Raw genomic sequence first — 18,227 nt, forward strand, 5'->3', positions numbered from 1 at the left:
CCAGATGGGCAAAAGGTATAAACTGAAAGATTTTTAAAAAGCATACATTCATGTGAAATCACAGTTTTATGCCTAGATGCTATTACCTATAATTTTTAAAGAACAACCGTATAAATTCACCCTCTATTAAAATGTTACAGATTCTATTAAAAAATAAAGACATTGGCCTCATGGGCCAATGAGGCACATTAGGCAATAAATTGCTTGTCGTTCAGTTGCTAAGTTGTGTCCGACGCTTTGTGACCCCATAGACTGCAGCGCTAAGCACAGCACACAGACTGCGCACGCCAGGCTTTCCTGTCCTTCACTATCTCCTGGGGTTTGCAAAAATTCATGTCCATTGAGTCAGGGATGTTATACAACCATCCAGTGAACTTCTTGGCCGTCAATAAAAAGTTAGAAGAGATTAATTCATAAACATTCTAGTTGAACTTTCATAGGGAAAGAATAATTATTAGCAAACACCTGAAGGGTTTTGCTAATAGGAAAACTTAAAGGTCTGGGAATGTACTAATCACATTTTTGTCATTTATAAGAAAAGCACTCAAATTACGAAGAAGTCCAATAATAATGTGGCATGCAACCTAAACCATGCCATCATTTCAGCCTTACTCATAGGATCTTAGTAACTCAGAGGCTTCCACCTTTTGAAGTAGAACAGACCTATACACACCCTTCAAGACACACAGCTTCAAACAATCCCACTGAACCAACCAAAGAACATCAAGCACAATTTAATGATAATGAAGTCGCTCAGTCGTGTCCGACTCTTTGCGACCCCACGGACTGTAGCCTACCATGTTCCTCCATCCATGGGATTTACCAGGCAAGAATACTGGAGTGGGTTGCCATTTCCTTCTCCAGGAGATCTTCCCGACCCAGGGATCGAACCTGGGTCTCCTGCATTGTAGGCAGACGCTTTACCATCTGAGCCACCAGGGAAACTCAGAGCACAACTTATCCCTCACCAAACGGAATTTTCATTTCCAATTTCATCATGCAGGAACTCCTTAAGGTGCTTTTTTTTTTCACATCTTGGTGCTCCAGTCACTGTTCTGTGAAGTTAGAGTAATAACTCACATTTATGGAGCTCTTTCCATGTGTCAGGTATTGTATTTTACATCCTGGGAGTATTTACATTCAATGTTACATTTTATTCTCACAATAAGCATATGAGATGAAACTATTATTCTTTTATGCTAATGAGGAAACTAAGGGATAGAAAGGTTAAATCACCTGCTCAAGGATCAACAGCTAGAAGTGGTAGTGCCAGGGACTGAACCAAGGCAATCTGATTCAGAGCTCACCACCTTAACCACTATGGTCCTGGTACACATAGCAGTTCAAGGAGATGAGATGAGAATCACACTCTGTGAGATGCTGACACTGCACAAATTTGCCATAAAAGGAAAACTTTACACTTTGGTCTCCAACTTAAAATGCTTTATGCTCCTTGCTAATTTCATAGGAGGGCTTCTCTGAGTAGCTCAATTGGTAAAGAATCTGCCTGCAATGCAGGAGACCTTGGTTTGATTCCTGGGTCGGGAAGCCCTGCTGGAGAAGAGATAGGCTGCCCACTCCAATACTTTGGCCATCTGATGCAAAGAACTGACTCATTGGAAAAGACCCTGATGTTGGGAAAGATTGAAGGCAGGAGGAGAAGGTGATGACAGAGGATGAGATGGTTGGATGGCATCACCGACTCAATGGAGATGAGTCTGAGCAAGCTCTGGGAGTTGGTGATGGACAGGGAAACTTGGCGTGCTGCAGTTCATGGGGTCGCAATGAGTTGGAAATGACTGAGTGACTGAACTGCACTGAATTTCATAGGAAAGAATTTCCTTTTAAGCATTTTTCTCTAACAATTGTTTGGAATTTGGGATTTCAAGGACCTTAATTTTTTTTAAAGTTGGAGAGGCGAGAGGATTGACCTCATATTTGTATTGTGCAAGAATATCACAAAAATAGCTATCGCTATATTATTTCATTAAAATTTCATTATTTCATTAAAATATGGAGCAGTTTAACACCAAAAAAGATAGAAAATAGAAAGGGCATACTCTCAAAATAGGGCATACTCTCAGAATGAAGGGTATTTTTAAAATAGATTATAATTCAACTTTATGAAAAGTTGACTAAATTGTCTTTTTTTTTTTTTCATTGCCCCTTAGATCAATAAAGTCCTGGTCTGAGAACCAGTTTTTGAGAATCACTGTTCTAGAACACATTTCCTTTATGGTAAACATTCAGCATGCAGGACGATTGAACCCACACCAGGGCCTTCTTATGAGATTACTTCCAGTGTAATGGAATTTGGTATGAGGCAGGTCCATTTTGGAGCCCATCCAAGGGGGTTTATTTAATGAAGTAGCAAAGATATCTCATTATAGGGCCGCCTTACCTATAATTGCTCTGAGAATAATTCTGTAGCAAATCTCTAGGGCATGAAAATGTGGACATCCCAGAAAGCTTAATTTAAATGGATTCTAACACAGATAGTTCCTAGTCAACATAATCAGGAAATCGAGAGTTCACCAAATTCGTGGAGTGCCCTGGAGCTAGCTGTCTTTTTACCCATCTGTGGATCTGCAAAGGGATTCAGTATTCATTTCTTAAAATCCTGCTGGGGCCCAGGCCTATGTATTTAGATAAGTATCACAAAAACCCTCAAAACAGATATTATCATCCCCATTTCACAGATTAAAAAAAAAAAAATGATGCTCTAAAAAGTTAAAAAAAAAAAAGCTTACAAATGCCCCAGCTAGTTTGTGGCAGGGCTGCGATCAAATTCCTGTGTCCTAATTTCATATCTGAATATCTTTACTTTCTTGTTTTTCATACTTAACAGTTTATAAAAGTTGTATAGGAGTATCATTTTTTAAAAACAGAATATCAGAATATGTGGGGGTCTGTGATAGAGCATCCAGATTCCTCGTTTCAAATGAGCTCCAAATGATGTCCATGTCTCTGGTCCAGGGAACACTCAAGTAGCAGATATCTATGCCACACACTGGTTGGTTTGCAAATGCCTGCCACTGTCCAGGCAGTAAGCACTTGCAGGTATCTAGATCACATAGATGAGCTTAGGTGGCCATGAGGGTCCAGAGCTATGATGATAGAGTCATCACAAAACACTAGAGTATTTGGAGTCAGATTATCTGTTTGATGGTGCTTCTGGTACCTAATTGCTCTGTGACTTTGAGCAACTTTCTGAACCTCTTAAAACACTGTTAAGCAGGAATGGTAAGAACTAAAGACCAATCACAAGATGCTTTCACACAGGACTGCTTGTTGGAAAACATGATGAGCTCGAAATCTGTGTTCAAGCTGTCATTGTATTTCTTTGTACAGTACGTATTCAATTTAAAACTTTAATGCCCCAAAGGATTTTGTCCAATTCAGTAGTTTATCATCATATCCTTAACCCATATCCTTTTGGTAGTTAACCCATATCCTTTTTTTCTTTAATTAACATTAAAATTTCATAGTTTCTGTTAAAGACTATATTTAATCAAAGCAAGGGACCAAAATAATTCACTGCTTTTTACTTTATTCTATACCCTTTTAGAAGAAGTAATCTAAATCAAACACTATTTTGAACTATTAACTGCTTCTGACAAAAAATACAAACTTTCACTTAAATGCACAAATTGTTATGCTAGAGGCAGTTCATTTTGTTCCTAGTTCTCACATATAAAGTCACTTGAACTCTGTATGGTCAGATCAGAATTGAACATTTCAGTTTCTATCATGTTTGTTGCCATCTTTGTTCCATCTGGAGGCATCATATAATTAATTAATGATAAAAATATGTTTTAAGTGCTAGCAGATTTACATAGCAGGAAAATACAAAACAAATGCCTCTGTTAATCACCAAAGTAAAATAACAAAATTAGATATATCTCTATCAGTTCAGTTCAGTTGCTCAGTCAGGTCCGACTCTTGTGACCCCATGAATCACAGCACGCCAGGCCTCCCTGTCCATCACCAACTCCCGGAGTTTACCCAAACTCATGTCCATCGAGTTGGTGATGCCATCCAGCCATCTCATTCTTTGTTGTCCCCTCCTCCTCCTGCCCCCAATCCCTCCCAGCATCAGGGTCTTATCCAATGAGTCAACTCTTCTCATGAGGTAGCCAAAGTATTGGAGTTTCAGCTTCAACATCAGTCCTTCCAATGAACACCCAGGACTGATCTCCTCTACGATGGACTGGTTGGATCTCCTTGCAGTCCAAGGGACTCTCAAGAGTCTTCAACACCACAGTTCAAAAGCATCAATTCTTCAGCACTCAGCTTTCTTCACAGTCCAACTCTCACATCCATACATGAACACCAGAAAAACCATAGCCTTGACTAGATGGACATTTGTTGGCAAAGTGATGTCTCTGCTTTTTAATATGCTGTCTAGGTTGGTCATAACTTTCCTTCCAAGGAGTAAGTGTCTTTTAATTTCATGGCTGCAATCACCATCAGCAGTGATTTTGGAGCCCAAATAAATAAAGCCTGACACTGTTTCCCCATCTGTTTCTCATGAAGTGATGGGACCAGATGCCATGATCTTAGTTTTTTGAATGTTGAACTTTAAGACAACTTTTAAGTAAGCACTAATTAAATAAAAATAATCTCTAAAAGAGCAAGATTTGTCATTGTAAGAAAAAGGTATGTTAATACCCCTAACATTCATTGGCTGTTTCAGCCTGACATAGCACTAGATGCAGGGGATACAAATATATTTAAAACTTAGTCCCTGCCCTCAAGGGGGTTTTCCCATTGTGGTAGAATGTCAGGGAAAGAGGTGACTGGGAGAATTTTTCTATAAATAAGACTACAGTGTAATCTGTATCACATTTGTGAATGAAAGAAGAATCACATTTCATATAAAAATATTATAAACTTTGAAAATTCCTGACATAATTTCAATCACCTAGAAGTGACATTAAATATACTTGTATAGGGTGCCCAAACTCGCTCTCAGAGAGCCTGAGATACAACTGTCTGGGGTTCAGATAATGACTATGCTCGGGGCACTGGTATTTTTAAGTTCCTAAAATAGTTAAAAACAGTTGAGAACTGCTAGCATAGAAGATCTTTCTTTTTCACAATTACCTACAATAGATGTTAACCCATGTGTGCTTTTTAAAAGGGGATTAAGAGAAATAATATCTAAACATTCTAAAGCTATTATAAAACATCAATTAAAAAGGTAAATATTACTGTCTTGAAAATTTATTCTTTGGAAATTTACATTTAAAACAATCTTCTCATATCCACTTAAAAAGGCAAATGAACTTAATAACTACTTTTCTATTAACACTAATAAAATAGGTTGATACTAAACACCAGTCAGTGGTTGGTTAGAATGTTTCTTTAAATTTATCCCATTAGTGATTACCGCACAAAAAATAATTATTAATCCATAGGAAGCTGAGCAAGATCTCTTTAGTGAACAGGGTCATTTTCATAGTTTATGAGTTGTTGTTAGGGGTTTGTTTCAAATTACAGTAAATGTTAGTGTATTTTTAAATGCAGTTAATTCTGTTTACACTGTTGTGAATCAAAACTTAACCAACTCACTCACTGAAACCTTGCACAACCCTAAATTGTAATTGAACTTGATGATTCCATGTTGAGGTTCACACACATTAAAAAAAATTATTCTTATCCAAATATGGATAATATTGCCCAACATTTCTCTATCTAACTTTCTAAACTTCTTGCAAGGCTTCCCAAGCCAGATACAGTTGAAAAACCACAATTTTTTCTTTCCCCTACTCCTTTCCAGCCTTCATACACAACACAGTGTGATGTTCAAACAGACTCTGCAGGTACCAAGCATATGAGATTCACTTAAATCTGTTCACAGGAATGTAGCACAGAGTAAGGTTGTGGTTACTCTTTTGATTCAGATTATCTAGAAGAAAGTTAGGAAAAAAACTTTATTTAATCACCTAGTTTACCTATTCTGTTGCCTAATTTGAGAGTCACTAAAATAGAGAAGAACTTTCTTTCCACCTGAGAGATGGTTCTGTTTCTATCAGGATAGGATGTAGACAGGCAGGGTGTAATACAGAAAGGGAAACAAACTTTCATTACACGGTCTCAGTATGGTTTCCCTATTTTGAATGAATTGTTATGAATACCAAGAACATTGGATTCATATATATTTGGATGCTACCACCAATGTATAATTTATATCCAGAAATAAATAACTTCTAGGCTATGCTGATGATGATGATTCAAATTATGCTACTAATCCATTAGTAATTAATCGCTGATTTTGTGGGATAAGATTTACCAAGAAATCATCTACAAGTTAAGTGACTACTTCCTTACTACTTTCTATCTACTTGTCAGGTGATGTGGTGGTAAGAACACAGTATATGACAGGATTTGGTTCTCAAGGAACTTAGATTCAAGCTTTAGACAGAAGTTCTATAACTGTAAGGAAATTAGAAACCTATCAAGTGTTTCATGATGTGCAATGGCCGTGTAGAACAAAGATTTAGGATGAGAACATTTGATGAAGTTTGTGATACACATCTATGAGCATGAACTCTGGCAGGCACATCACCTATACCAACACTTCTAATTCTCACAGTAACCCAGTGAGTTGACAACTATTATTATTCTCTATTAAAGATAAAAAGATAAGAATGCATAAAGTACTCATGGAAATGCTAAGAGGATGTGGGGTGAATTTAAAAGTTTGAATGATCCTGGGGGGAAAAAAAAAGAATGGAAAACTGGAATGGGTAGAGGGGACAGAAACAGAGTGTGATATTTGAGATAAACATTATCAGTAGGATGGAGAACTTGAGGAAAGAAGCATGAAACTGAATAAGGACAGCAAAGAGATGGGCAGGCCAGAAGAAGGCATTAGTATGAAATAAGGGTGAAGCAATAAAGCCAGATATAGGATGGTCTTAAAAACCAGGCAGAGGAAATTGGAATTGGCGTTAAAGGCAATCAGTGAGTTCTAGGATAGGGAAGTAACAATGTAAAAAATAAAAATAAAAGGAAGGATTGAGAATCAGTGAAAAATATATTGAGTAGTTACTACTTTATCAACACTATGATGCTTACTACAAGATCTACAAGGAAGTATAAGATTTCAATTCCAATATTATTGTTCTTTATCCTTTCTCCAGCTACATCTGTAATATAACTATTCTCTTATAGTAGACATTTTATTTGCCATGATCCAAGTATTGATTTTAGGGAGAAACAGTCGGGGGGATAAGTAACTAAAGGAGAGGAACTAAAGAGAGAAACTAAGGAACTAAAAAGAGAAAATGCCAGGGTAAAACAGGAATACATAGAGTGTTATGGTAGAAAGGGCTTTCCTGGTGGTTCAGCTGTTAAAGAATCTGCCTGCAATGCAGGAGACCTGGGTTCGATCCCTGGGTTGGGAAGATCCCCTGGAGGAGGGCATGGCAACTCACTCCAGTATGCTTGCCTGGAGAATCCCATGGACAGAGGAGCCTGGTGGGCTACAGTCCATTGGGTCGCAAAGAGTCGGACACGCCTAAGCAGCTAAGCACAGCATGGTAGAAAGTCCAAGGCAGAATGGGAGAAATTAAGCTAGAAGAGCTAGTAGGTAGCCAGGAGGCAATGAGTACCCTGTCAAGATCTTGGACATTATTCAGTAAATAACAGGAGGTCTCCCAAAAGGATTAATGTGGGGAATGGTGGTATCAATTGCATGTTTATTTTTGTTATGTCACTAGTGTATGTCGACAACAAAGACGGTGCTCAGTCTCTGGGCTATACATTACTGTATAGAAAGAGTTTTCATGAATTGAGGGTAATTTGAGTGAATTTCTAAATTTTTTAATTGAATTTAAAGCAGTTGGAGAATTTGAGAAAGACTGGATAGACCACAGAGACAAATTAGACAAAAGACTAATTCCTCGAGGCCTCCCTCAGAAGAGGGACCAAGAATTCACAGTGAGAGCAAACTGCCAAGTTATATGATTTTTGACAATGTGTCTCTGTGCATCCAAAAATTTTCATTGACTCAAGACTTGAGGTTTTGATAAAATGGATGAGAGGGCAGAATTATTGTGACTAGTGATGATGGAATGGTCGTCATAGTGGACTATGGCTCTCAGCTGGGCAGGAAAGGACAGAATAGAGGGGGTGTAATCGTCCAGGGATGGACAGTTAAAGGAAAGGCATTTGAGGATAAGAGAGTGAAAGAGCTGAAAGCCTAGGAGATTTGGCCAAGGAGTAGTCCGGAGTATGAGATTTGAGAGATGAAGTTCCACGAGATTGGGTTACTAAATGAGAGTTCAGGAGTTTCAAAAAAAAAAAAGTGAGAAGCCAAGATATCAGATGAGTCACTTTCACAGCTGGATATTGAACATCTGAAGCCACTTAGGATGATTCTGGGACAAAGAGCAAAGAGGAGCCATAATCCAGGTGTCAAATCTTAGTAGATGTGAGGAAATAGTCATGAGTCTGATAGAGTTATGATAGAACAGCTGGATGACACTTTTTTTTTTTTTTTTTTTGGTGACAGACTCAGCAAGCCTTAGTCTGAAAGAAAAGAAGTGGAAAGAGGGTTTTCATGTCCAGCAAAGTTAAGGGTCATATTTTCTTCTTTTGGTTACTTGTACCTCTACTGTGTCCTTTTTTCCAATGTATGTACAACTAATCACTAAGCAGAAGGCAGTAAGAATTATTAGAATTATGTAAACTGCTGCGATGATAAATCACTTTTATAATATACCCTTAAAGTTAGTCAGCAAGGTTGTTTTTATATCTTGACATGTTCATTTATATTTATGGGATTTTTCTCTTCTTTTTTGATACTAGAACTATTATTGAATAATTGTTTTTGACTACTTTAGGAGGAAATATATCAATACATATGCATATAGAGATAAGCACATCTTTTTAATAAAGGAATTACCCTAATGTGAGTACTTAAAAAATTAGAATATTGATAGATATGAATTCTCAGTAGTTTTATTAACATTGTGTGTGTGTGTGTGTGTGTATACTGTGTGTTTTTAGTACTCTATTTGGGATGTTTCCTAGAGTACTGGCTTTGTGATAGGGTGGTAATTATGTGCTGGCATGAAGGTTTTAAACAACAAATACATGTTCTTAAGTACCAAACATAATGGTGAAAAATGAAAACTAACGTAACAGTCAACATTCACACCTTCTGATGCCTTCATAAAGGGTGAATGTTGAAAGCTGGTAACCTCACACCACTTGGTTCTTTTGTTTTTATTTTAATTGTTTTCTAACTTTAAAACTTCACTCAGCAATGGCCCAAACAAAAGATACCTGAAGTAAAGTAGCTCAGCCCTGATCTGAATCTCAAGTTAGGAATGAAGGAAATGCCCTACTGTGTGCATGCCTTATGGAAGCAGCAATCAAGTTTACCCACTTAATCAAAAGAAGTAATAAAATATTATGATCTCTTAACACCTGAGATACATATCAGCTTAGAGTACCGGAAGCCATTGCTGGCACCGTGGACCTGCTCAGCATTTCTGGCTCCCGTAGATAGTCATCCTCATGGCTACGTTAAAACTGCGTTACTATATATTTCTCTCTACCTTAGCAGCATGAATACTGAGGGCGTATTCTAAAGCAGCTTCCTACCAGTAAGTGATGGATTTAGGCAGAATTCTCAGAGGTGGCATCCAGGGAACAGGATCTTATATGTGGGGATGTCCATTTATGGCATCACACAGTTGTAGCACTGCTGTTAGTTAATTCAGGCTGTCAAAGGAGGAATGTGAAAAAATGAAAAAGAATGCCAAAAGGCTTAGCTGAAGCTGGAGGGAGGTGTAGGTGGCTGTGATAGGTTTTTGACCTCCACTTAAGTGCACCCTGATGACAGTAACATGCACAGTGGAATCCTTGGGTCAATTATCAGCTCACTGCCACACATCATGACTCTCTAGTGTGAGGTGGGTCACTCACTGCATTCGGATTATATATTTGAAGTTTCTCACTTACTTTTCTGAATAGGTAATATATTCATATAGTTCAAAATTTAAGAGGTATAAAATAGTATGCAAACGACTCCTTTATAGCCCTCTCCTCCAGCCAGCCAATTTCCCTCCAAATGGTCAATCATTGTTTATCTTTTAAGTTAATAAATACAAGCAACATGGAAGTACATATTCTTTCTGCAACTTTATTTTTTTTACTTAGAAATAAGTCTTAGATGCTGCTTTATATCAGCATATATTTCCCCATCTTATTCGTTGCCTAATATTTCAGTATATGGAAGATGCATATTCTCCATTGATGAACATTTGGATTGCTTCCAGTGTTTTGTTCTTAGAAATAGTGCTGTAATTAATAACCTTGTGCACATGTCATTTTGAATGAATGCAGACAGGTCTTTAGGAGACATTTCTCACATTAGAATCTAAGAGTTTGCACATTTGAAATTTCAATAATTACTGCCAAGCTACACTTCCATCAGCTTTGCATAAGACTTATTTTACTTTATTCTCACCAAACCAATATGTTATCCAATTTATAATCTTTTCCAAAATAATAGCCTTTTAAAAATCAGTACAAAATAAATTTTCATTTCTTTTACTGTGTATGAGTCGAGAATCTTTTACTATGTCTAAGCACCATTGGCTCTTCTATGTATTTCTGTGCTATAAACCCCAAATTTCTAATGGACTATTGGTGTTGTTTTGGGAGTGTGATGGTTTTAAATTCAAAACAAGTCTTAAAAGTACCTTGTGGGCAAGTAAGTTTTCCCTTATATAATTCTGGTGATTCTTTGCAGAGTAGGAGAAAACAACTTCCTTTAATTTGCATTGGGTTATAAACTTGCATTAGAACTCAATTACCATCCTTTAGGAGCACCAATGCTGACCTGATTGGCCATTTCTTACAGTGTGAGGTAAATGTCTTTAAAATGAAGTGCATGCTCATATTTTCAAGAAATGGGAGAGTAGTTAAGCAATAACATTTAGAAAAAAAATATTCCTAGTCCATAAAAATCAGAACACTCTTTATTAGTAGTAAGGTTCTTGTATAAAAGCATAATTTCTCTTATATTTAGAGACTGTAAAATTTTTGGTTCTTTAGGAATTGTGTGTTATTTAAAATTGTAATATTTTATATTTTGATGTTGTTTCTAACACACGAGGTCTAGTGTTGTCATCTCTCCTAGAAAATCCTTAGAGGGAAAATAAACATGCTTAAGGTAGATTTCACCTGGAATATTCATCTGATAATGTGTTTTATAGGTAGCATATGGTAGTGCTGTTATATGAATTCTGGATGAATTTTTCCTTGTTCAAATTTGTTGAAAGTGTTATATTTTAATTAGTGGCTGGTGTAAACCATTGATTTCAAATAGATGTGATTTCAAACAATGTGATTCCTCCTATTTCATATTATTTTAGAACAAGAAACAAAGAGGCTGTCAATAATGGCTTGGTCAATAATAATACCCAACTTGGAATTCCCGCTGACTGGTGGGAGTGATTTGATAGAAAAGCTGTTTGCCTTCCATGATATCACTGCTGATCTTTGAGTGGTAACTGCCTCCAGGATTACTGTTTTAAGAAAATATCTGAAATCTATAGATGTATTATAGATACACCGGTGACTTTAAAATTATTTTTATTCATTCTTCATCTCTAAGATACAATGGAGAGAAGAAACATTTCCATACCCTGCCCCCCCCAAAAATTGTTTTCTATTGTCCTGAAATTCCTTCCATTCAAATACTTAGAGGTTTAGTCTTAACTCGATTTTCTGTTGTTTGTGTGCTTAAGTCAGCATTTTTAAGTGGTTAATGTCTGCCAGCTATTTACTTACTACACCTCTTTCAGTTCTCACAACCACCCAAAGAAGTAGGATTATCATTAGACCCATTTTGCAGATAACAAAATTAAGCCTCTGGGAAGTCAAATAACTTGCTTAAGATTACCTATTAGTCGTAGAATTAGAGCCTGAATTTAGGACTATGTGATTCCAAACACACTGTAACTATAACCATTACATAATGCTGCCTACTCAGTAGTTGAGCCACTTTTCAAATAAATTCCTACATTGAACCATGAGTGGTATTCCAAATATTTTATAATCAACATAGCCAAATCACAGCATAATCATTAAAAGGGCATACACTAATGAACAGATGCCTACAACCAATGGCTGAATATGAGCTCAATAAATTTAGAAAAATCAAGTGGAAATGTTCTGAGGTGGCTATGAGGGGTCTATTACTCACCCCTGTGGCCTGCCCATCACAGGAAGAAGCTCCTTCCACCCTCACTTCTCCTTCCTACTCCCACTTCACAGAAATTGGTGTTTGATTAAAAAACAAAATAACAAACTCTCATAAAGTCACATACTGATCCAATAGAAAAGCTTATATTCTTTTTACTAGTACCCTTTGTGATTAACTAGAGCTAAAGATACCTCACTCCGGTACTCTTGCCTGCAAAATCCCATGGACGGAGGAGCCTGGTGGGCTGCAGTCCACGGGGTGACTAAGAGTTGGACATGACTGAGCGACTTCACTTTCACTTTTCACTTTCATGCATTGGAGAAGGAAATGGCAACCCACTCCAGTGTTCTTGCCTGGAGACTCCCAGGGATGGGGGAGCCTGGTGGGCTGCCGTCTATGGGGTCGCATAGAGTCGGACACAACTGAAGCGACTTAGCAGCAGCAGCAGCAGCAGAGCTAAATATTTGGAGCTAAAGTCCCTTGGACTGCAAGGAGATCAAACCAGTCAATCCTAAAGGAAATCAACCCTTTATTAATTGAAAGGACTGATGCTGAGGCTGAAACTCCAATACTTTGGCCATCTGATGGGAAGAGCTGACTCATTAGAAAAGACTCTGATATTATATATATTTCTAGGATCATTTCATAGGGAAACCTGTCCTGGTACATTTTAGCTTTTATATAAAAAATATATACCTGCTAGATAATGTATGTCTGTCTTTTATGGTCATTTACTGAATGTTCACAGCTATATACTTACAATTCCCCTTTAGCTCAAAATGACATTCCTTTTTACAATGTTATATAGAGTATATAGAGAGTCCAAGAAGGGGTTTGACTTTAAACATTTATGATTCATTTATTTAACTAGTTACCAGGTAAACTGCTCAGTGGGAAATTGGATGTTATTCTTACTGTGAGAACATCAGACAAAATTAGACGAAAGTGTGTAGGACAAGCCTAGTGTGTTGGAGACTCAATATATCAGTGATTGAACTAGTTAGTACCTTAATTCTTTTTTTTTTTCCCCCAGAAAGCACAAGTGTTAGCTTACTATACAAAGAAACCTAAGTAAGATAAAAGCAAAGTAATAAGATTGAGGGCAGGAGGAGAAGGGGACGACAGAAGATGAGATGGTTGGATGGCATCACCAACTCAATGGACATGAGTTTGGGTGAACTCCAGGAGTTGGTGATGGACAGGGAGGCTTGGCATGCTGCGGTTCATGGTGTTGCAAAGAGCCGGACACAACTGGGGCTGAACTGAACACAAGTGAAAAAGAGGACAAATAGAGAAGGGACAGATAAAGTAGGATGGAAAAGAGGAAATAAAGTAAATCAAGAAACTTATTCTGTACTGATTAGAAACCAAGGTAAAAAGGGAAAAGGAATTCATTTAGTTAGTTAACTAATTCATTTACTAATTTTAAACAATACTGATCCATGAGAAGAGATAATCTTTTTATTATTACCAAGATCTAAAAGAAATCTGTTACATAGAAATCTTTATGAGGAATATCAATTCTTTTGAGGTCACTGATTTGGAAATATTAGTATAATTTTAGGAGTATGCAAAGGCAATGGCTGTTTTTGTCTCAAAAAGAATAACTTTTGAAGGTTTTTATCTTGTGGCATTTGCATGCTGAATATAATCTTAATACTTCCAGTATCATTATGTACATGTTAATCTCTGGGAAATTTTTCTTGCATAATGCAATGTCATTTAACAAAATTTTATTGTGTTCCTGTCCTATGCCAGGCATTGCATCAGGCTCTGGGAATGCAATCCATGGGGGTCTCCCTTCATGAGGATTCTCATTCAGAAATAAAAAAGACAATGAAAATGAAATGTGGTGTGTGTTCCAATGAAGGAAGAATGAGATGCCATGGTATATGACATCATTTAGAGCTGTAGTTCCTAGATTTTTTATTTCATGAATGAGCATAATATTTTTAAAATGGGGGTCAATATATATTGCCAACATTTTACTAGCCAAGAAAAGGCACTGAAAAGATTTTAAAAGCTACTACATTTGACCCTTGAACAGCTTGGGTTTGAACTGGATAGGTCCACTTATATGCGGATGTTTTTCACTAAATGTACACTTCAGTACTACATGGTCCACAGTTGGTTGAATCTGTGGAGCTGGAACCAAGGATATGGAGGGTTGATTGTAAAGTTAAACACAGGTTTTTGACTGTGTGGGAGTTGGAGCCTTTAACTTGTTCAAGAGTTAACTATATTGCCTTCTAACAACATCCTTTCATTCAAAGGACATTTTAAATTAAAAATATAGGAAGAAAATAGTTTTAGAATGAAGGGTAGACATTCACCAAAAAAGTACAATGACAATCTTGAATCACAACTTGAGCTATGTATAAGGTTTTAGTTCACCAAAAAAGTACAATGACAATCTTCAATCACAACTTGAGCTATGTATAAGGTTTTAGTTGCAGAAAAATTACATCAGAACCTGATTTTAATTGTAATTTGTACAAAAATCATGCTCTGAAAGAAAGTATCAGGAGGGGCTACTGCAGAAAGGGAGAACAGGGAACTCTCCTTAGAAAAGATAGAACACTTCAACTGAGGCCCAAAGGATGAGCATAAACCAGGCAGACAAGGAGGAAAAAACCCAAAACTTTCCCTGTCAGGAAGGCTTAACACATTCCCCTCTGTATTAGTGTTCTGAGCTTGCTATAAAAAATCACCAACTTAAACACAATTTATTACCTAAGGCTCGCTGACTAAATGAGACTCACTGTACTAAAATTAAGGCATAGTAAAAGGACGGCTTTCATTCTGGAGGATCCATTGGAGATTCTATTTCCTTGCCTTGCACAGCTTCCAGATGTTGCCTGCATTGTTTGGCCTGTGGCCCCTTCCATCACCTTCAACTCTACAGTGCAATTTCTCTCCTGACTCTGACATTGACTCTTCTGCCTCACTCTTACACGTTCAAAGAACCCTTGTGATTGCATTGAGCCCATCCAAATAATCCAGGATAACCTCTTGATCTTGAAGGCAGCCAATCTGCAACCTTAATTCCATCTGCAATTCCTCCTCTCCTCAATACATAACATATTCACAGATTCCAGGGGATAGGATGTAAACGTCTTTGGGAAGCTTATGTTCTACCTACCGCACCTTCTGATTCATGGAAAACATAGTATATGCTAAATTGCTTCCTTCTCTACCATTGTCTTGTGAAGAATTGTGAAGAGTATGAGATATACTCTGCTTGCAAGCTAACGCAGTTCACGGATGGCAGCAGAAGGCATGAGACTCTTGGATCACAAAAGGACTTCATTATTCATGGCCAAGCAAGTAGCATGAGCCTCATCACATTTCCTCGGCCCCTCTTATCTCCCAAGTCCCACAGGAGTGATTCAGACGAGGTCTGATGGATACCTGCATCCACTATGGAGTGTATTATAGAAGAACCTCAAGTTTAGGGAACCTGAATCATTTACAATGAATACTAAGCATGCCTTTCCTTTTCTCCAGAGGCAAATGCGACCTCTCTCTTCCAAAGCTGCTCAATATACAAACATCCTTAAAAAGATAATCCAGAACAAAAAGTACATCTTGCAAACAAATTTTTATTGCATAATGCAATGTCATTCAACAAAATTTTATTGTGTTCCTGTTCTATGCCAGGCATTGCATCAGGCTCTGGGGATGCAATCCATGGGGGTCTCCCTTCATGAGGATTCTCATTCAGAAATAAAAAAAACAATGAAAATGAAATGTGGTGTGTGTTCCAATGAAGGAAGAATGAGATGCCATGGCATATGACATCATCTAGAGCTGTAGTTCCTAGATTTTTTATTTCATGAATGAGCATAAAAATTTTAAATATAGATTGCCAACATTTTATTAGCCAAGATGTTTGCAAGATGCACAGAAAAAACCTAAAGAACCTTGGAAAGTTGTCCATGAATATGCCTACGCTGCATCTGCTTTTAATAACCTGATCTGCAGTTTCTCAAATATGGGGACTAGGTCTTCAAACATCATTTTAAAATCAATTCATTTTAAGTTAAAAGCTTTGTTTTTCACTTTACAAATATAAGTTTTTCAACTTCTTTTTACTTGATCAAGTCAACCTTTATTTATACATTGCACTGAATTATTTTTCTAATGCCTATTCTGTTCCCTATTACCCTTTACTTATCATCAGATAGTTCTAAATGAAAACATGTTATTTTTGGCTGGCTTAATACACAAACGACTAATGCAAAAACACAGCTTGACCTCAGTTCATAATGAGGAAATATTAGCAAATTTACTAATGAGGGCACTCATACAAGCAGGTAATTATGAAGAAAACCAAGTGCCAACATGACCTTAATGTGCAATGTGGTTCTGTGAGAACAGGGACTGAGAAAACAGACAAATTCATTTCTACTTATTAAATCCAAACCCATTCTGAGAGCAAAAGATGTCTGTAAAGTTAGAGACCCAGTTAAAAAAACAAATGATTATACTTTATATTAGAAGTACCAACATTCATGAATTTGCTTATGGATCTATTCCCCGTATTGCTGACATTCTTTTAAGTTAAAGTTACTCATTAGGTACATTTCCCCTAGTTTTAAGGGCAAAGAAGGCTATAAGGAAAATATTAAACTAATGATAAAAATGAGCTAGGTCAGAAGGAAAAGAAATATATTTTAGCCTCTATGTGCAGAAATGGTGGTAGTAGATGCATATCAATAAGGCCTATTCTTGAGCACCTTTTTCCCCAGACGTGGTAATGCATAAGGTGAGTTGTCAATGTTCTCCCATCTAATTGTCCTGAGACCAACAGTGTGACTCAGACTAAGGGCAAGACAGCAGTCTTTATTCCTAAAAGGGAATTGCTCAGAAGCCAACTGGATTGTATTTATACTCGACATATGTAACGATCACAATCTTGCCACTCATAATTTTTTATCTCATTAACACCTCTGAAAAACTAAAGCACCATCCCTACTTTTACTATATTCTTGTGCTTTAATAGATTATTGCTCTCATGTTAAATTCATCAATTTGTATACTATGCTGACAAAAGAAGCACAAACTGCCAAAGCGCATGACAAACTGCAGCTGCTTTCCCTGACAAGTACAATGCTGTAGCGACTCACCGGAAGCATTCAGGAACTACAGTCAGAAAACCTGCCTTTTCAATCTGGCTCCTTCCCATCTAATCCCTGTGAGTTCTATGCCTCAGTTTCCTCATTTGTGAAGAAATGATCTCAGGGTGACGTGACGTGGTGATGTGGAAGCACCTTAATTCATAAGCATACGCTTTATTTTTAATCTGAATTTCTTTCTTTTTTTTTTTTTTTTTTGAATTTTCATTGAGGGAGTTCAGCAGCACCTGTTAATAACAGGACTTTCAGTAAAGAGTACATCTGAAAAATAAGGAGTGTGATTACAATCCACAGTTCCAACCTGCAGGTCAGGAATCACAAACCCAGCCACGCCTGAGGGCCTGCTGTGTGGAAAGGGCTGCGTGAGCTGAATCCAGGAGGAACGGTTTACTCGTTCCTCCCCACTTCCTCATGCCTGGCGTCCCAATCCCTTCCTTGGTGCTCATCCGTGATTCCCCAGTGCCTTTCTCACTCGTGATTGCAACAGGCTTACCTGCAAAACCCCTGGCGGTGACAGCTCCTCATCCTTGCCTCTCGTGTCCTGACACCAAGCAACTGCCGCCACCGTTTCTTCAGGTTCCCTCAAGTCACAGAGAGGCCCCCCTTCAGAGCCTCTGCTAGCTCATTTCCCGCAGAAACTAATGGGTCCTATCCTTGCTTCCCCTGACGGCTGTCACTGACGCAGACAATCATGCTCTCCATCTCAGCTGTTGACTTGAGGCCTCCTCTGCCTCTCAGCTCTTTTCCTGAAGCTTCCTCTCAGGCACTAATTTCCTCAGCCACCCACAGATAAGAACATTTCAATAGCTAAGCTGAGATAAACTCGCAGAGTCCATCAGATGCAGCCTCCTGCCTGTAAA

At 37.7% G+C, this 18,227-nt stretch overlaps 1 protein-coding gene and 1 non-coding gene across 5 annotated transcripts in view; one reads left to right on the forward strand and one right to left on the reverse strand.

Moving 5' to 3' along the window:
• Positions 1-18,227, forward strand: part of SPATA16 (spermatogenesis associated 16) — a 237,896-nt gene that overhangs the window by 26,583 nt on the left and 193,086 nt on the right. The window lies entirely within an intron of this gene.
• On the reverse strand, positions 871-942 carry TRNAC-ACA (transfer RNA cysteine (anticodon ACA)). Its single transcript has one exon. It is a non-coding gene; the product is annotated as a tRNA-Cys (tRNA).

The sequence above is a fragment of the Odocoileus virginianus genome, chromosome 4 (genome assembly GCF_023699985.2).
Source record: "Odocoileus virginianus isolate 20LAN1187 ecotype Illinois chromosome 4, Ovbor_1.2, whole genome shotgun sequence".
In the NCBI taxonomy this organism is placed as follows: domain Eukaryota; kingdom Metazoa; phylum Chordata; class Mammalia; order Artiodactyla; family Cervidae; genus Odocoileus; species Odocoileus virginianus.